This window comes from Lathyrus oleraceus, chromosome 4, assembly GCF_024323335.1.
Source record: "Lathyrus oleraceus cultivar Zhongwan6 chromosome 4, CAAS_Psat_ZW6_1.0, whole genome shotgun sequence".
Classification (NCBI taxonomy): domain Eukaryota; kingdom Viridiplantae; phylum Streptophyta; class Magnoliopsida; order Fabales; family Fabaceae; genus Lathyrus; species Lathyrus oleraceus.
The window spans coordinates 40,581,092-40,585,493 of NC_066582.1; the positions used below are offsets into that span (position 1 = coordinate 40,581,092).

The 4,402-nt window shown below is 37.6% G+C and overlaps 1 pseudogene; it reads left to right on the forward strand.

Annotated features, from left to right (window-relative positions):
* The first annotated feature begins 371 nt into the window (after positions 1 to 371).
* LOC127138721 (zinc finger A20 and AN1 domain-containing stress-associated protein 8-like) lies at positions 372 to 1,149 on the forward strand (annotated as a pseudogene).
* The last annotated feature ends 3,253 nt before the right edge of the window (positions 1,150 to 4,402 follow it).

Below are 4,402 nucleotides of genomic sequence, written 5' to 3' on the forward strand. Positions count from 1 at the left end.
CCAAATCATCAGCCTTCACCTTCATCAACCCCAAACCCGGAATCCCAACCGGTTCACGCAAAAGAACTCACTCCTCCTCACAATCCTCTTCCGCCTCACCAACACAACTGTCAAACCTTCGTCATCAACCAAATGACGCTCATCCCAACCGACCGTTTCTAGAAGCTCATTAACTCTGGCCACCAAATCGGTACAGAAACGGGAGCGTTATGCCCTGGATCCGTTCGCGTTCGCATCGGCATCATCACGGTTGGCGACGGGAAGAAAATGAAGAACAATGCTATGGTTTGTAACAGTGGTCACTTTTCCTTCTCCGGTTTCGTTTTCTCTCTCCTCGCCGATCCCAGATCCATCAAGAAAAGTTGGAAAAGATGAAATAGGACCAAACGGGATGCGAAGCAGCCTCTGGAGATCCTATGCAGTGCGTCAACAACTGGGATTTTTGTTTTTTCCGGAAGCGCATCTACCATGAACCGTTGCTCTAAGTGCCACAAAGACATGATGTTGAAACAGGAGCAGTGGAATTGAACCTGCTATTGACTGCCAATGTGGCAATCTCAGTCGATCCAGTGGAGCCCATAACTATCTCGGCACAACCGTTAGTTGCTTCTAGCTTAAAGGGGAGATTGGAGAAGAAGCTCAAGGATGGTCCTAAATGGTGCTCCAGCTGCAATAAGCGGTTTGGTTTTGACACGATTTATTTGTCTATGTGATTAACTTGTGTTATTTATTTTCTGTGCTTTACATCGCTACTCAGACAAACATGGCTGTTCATTTGACTACCACACTGCTGGACGGGATGCAATAGCCAAAGCAAACCTGGTTGCCATAGCTACTTCGCTATCGGTATCGAGCAGTGAAACCCCAACAACAACAACAACAGTTTCATCTTCGCCAAGCAGAATAAACAGCAAACTCAAGCCGCACCCTCTATAAAATAATAATCGGTAGTATTGCAGTTTTGTTTGTACACTGTTGTAGTATTTTGGTTTTTGTTTTTTATTTGTGTTTCGGTTGGATATACTGCTGTGTTGTGAATATTGGAAGTGTTGTTGTTAGACTTTTTTTGGCATATTCGCTTACAGCTGTATGAACTTAGGAGTTGTGTTTGATTCTTTTATCTCACAGTTATGATTTTTGTTCATATCATATTACACTTCTGAGTTCACGTATTAAGGAAAAGTCATATTGGGTGTTGGTTTAAATGTCAATGTAGAGCTATTATGTCGACGTTTTGTTTAATTGTGACAAACTTCTAAAACTCTGTTAATAGCATTCGTAGGACAGGTTTTGAAATTCTGCTCAGCATGATAAGTGAATAGAAAGTGAAGAGGAAATGGGATTCGAGTTTTCTTGCATCCTAGGGTGAGTGAAGATCTACTTATATAACCTCTCTTCTCAATTCTGTTATGAGATTTCTGTTATGAGATGCAGGTTAAATCACCTTGAAATGTTGGAATTTAGTTAGAAATGAAGGTGAATTTCAGTGGGAAGAAGTTATCCTGTTCTGTTAGCATTAATTGAGTTAAGTTGGTTGCTGTTAGAAAAGTCGGTTGGACCTTAGTGTTTCTAAGGTTTGTTGTCATCTTAAAATGTGGTTTGCTTCAGTTCTTTTTGTCCTATCACTTTTAATCACTGTTGTATCATTTCACTTTTAAAACTATCTATTCATTAAGTAAAAAATTATATTTAAATGGTTACCTATTTTCATTTCTAAGTAAATAACATAATTATTATAAATGACATCCATTTCTCTTGATTTTAGATCTTTATTATTTAATTGATTTATATCTTGATAGATGATTTCTTTTTAGTGGATTATTATTTTTAATTAATAAATTATTTTTCTAATTATTGAGTGGATCATTTAAATTATTTTTTAATCAATCTAATATGGTTAATTATTTATTCAGATGATTTATGTTTGAGTTTTCACATGTAAATAATCATACTCAAATTTTATTCGATTTCAAAAATCAATTTCAATTTTTCTCAAATTCAAAATACATTCCAAAAATAAATGAGAATCATTTCAAGATCATTTCACAAATCAACATAATACTTAAACCTCAAATCATTTTCTAAATAAAATGTGAAGAAAAAGATTACCTGGATGGAATGTCCAGTCGTAATCCCGAATATTAGGCTCAAGCTGTAAGAGCTTGCAAGCCGTTAATATTCGTCTTCTCTTTAATACTCCAATGTTCAAAATCATTTTCTAAATGAAAGTTGGAAGAAAAAGATTACCTGGATGGAATGTCCAGTCGTAATCCCGAATATTAGGTTCAAGCTGTAAGAGCTTGCACACCATAAATATTCGTCTTCTCTTTAACACTCTAATATTCAAAAAATCATTTTATTAAAACGTGAAGAAAAAGGTTACCTGGATGGAATGTCCAGTCGTAATCCCGAATATTAGGCTCAAGCTGTAAGAGCTTGCAAGCCACAAATATTCGTCTTCTCTCCAAAACACCTGTAAACATCTCAAACCATCTTCTTAATAAAGTTGGAAGAAAAAGATTACCTGGAGGGAATATCCAGTTGTAATCCCGAATATTAGGCTCAAGCTGTAAGAGCTTGCAAGCCATAAATATTCGTCTTCCCTCTAAAAATATTCATAAATATTCGAATCATTTTCTTAGCAATTTTGGAAAGAAACAGACTGCCTGGGTGGAATGTCCAGACGTAGTCCCGAGTACTAGACCCAAGCTGTAAGAGCTTGTAGGTCACAAGTACTCGTCTTTCAAATTCCAAAATACTTAATACCTAATCTTTATTAAACATCTTTGCAAATAAGATGGAAATGGAACATGGTGTATACCATGCACTCCTGAGGCTAGGATTCGAGATGTATATCTCGCTCATCCAAGTTCTCGCCATCACTCAAAATACATCCAACCAACCAAACCCTTTTTTCGCCGCCGTGCGACTAATCAAAAACTTTTCATAAACGAAAGGTATCTTGTCTTAAGTGATATAAAACAATGTTTCGGCCACAATTGTTGAGTAGAGATAAACGACGCTTTTCCGAATGTAGATCTATAAATCCGTTCGATGTGTGGTATGCGTCCACTCCTCATCTGTTTTGGGTAAAACAATGTTTTCGTCGATTAATACAATATAGCTTTCGCTAAAATCGACCAACAAACAAACATTTTTCTACCCAGAACTACGTAAGCCTTGATTTCTCTTTTGAGATACGTAGGAGCAGGATTTATAAATCTTGTCAGGCCCACTAATAAAAAAAACTTAGGTTTAGTCCTTCGTTAAAAAATCCAAAAACATTTTCCTCTCTTTTACTCTTTCTTTCCCACCTAATAATCGAAAAGCCTAACATTTCAAACTAACATTAATGCACACAACTGACCTAATGGTTCCCGTTGAGTACAACGGACGTGAGGGGTGCTAATACCTTCCCCTTGCGTAATCGACTCCCGAACCCTGATATTGGTTGCGATGACCATATCTTATCCTTTCATTTGTCTTGGGTTTTATCGATATTTCCCCTTTCCTTTTTAGGAATAAATAAAGTTCGGTGGCGACTCTGTTCAGTCCATCATTGCGAGCGTGCGATCGCGTTTCGCTTTGTAGTCGTATCCCCATTTTTTTCGAGGTGCGACAGTACCAGAAGCAAGTCAACTGTGGATGTGGCAGCAAACAGAAGTTGGCATCAGGCACAAAATCCACCAACTGGGTTTACCACTTGTGTCTTGTGATCTGAGTTAAGAAGACAGTTGTGCCTTGTGATCTGAGTTACATTGACTATGTACTCAGTATTACATATTCTTCAGGAAGCTCTCCGGTTGAGGAAGGGTTCTGGTACAACTGAGTCTTGTCCCTCTTCTTCCCCATGTACACCAACTTTGGTGTTTGTGGTGGTGGAGCCAATGACGGAGATGAAGAGCATTCCCAAATTGGGATGTTTTGTCCAGTGTATTGTTTATTTGTTTTAGCTAAAATTTGCCAAAGGGGGAGATTGTTGATTCCTTAGGATTGGCATTAATTTTAGAAAACAAATAATGTAATCATCTCTGTTGTTTTAATATGTTGGGTTGAAGAAATTCAACATCTGGACCAACATGTCATGTACGATGTCACGACATCAGGTCTGTGACATCGCACATGTGTAGAAAACTGAATTAATTAATTCAGTATATATTCTGGGATCAGCAAGGATATCTGGTGAATATCCTAACTCCCATGTGGAGGTCTTGAAGACTCAATCAGAAGATATATAGGCTCAAAATATGGAGATATATATGGAGAGATTCTAGGATTGAAGACCTTGTTTGTAGCAGAATTTTTCTGCTGAAGTTGTAACAGCAAAGAACAAGTCTGCTGCGATTTCTGAAGGCCCAAATCCAGTTGGGTGATTAGGTTATAAATAGCTGATTGTAACCTA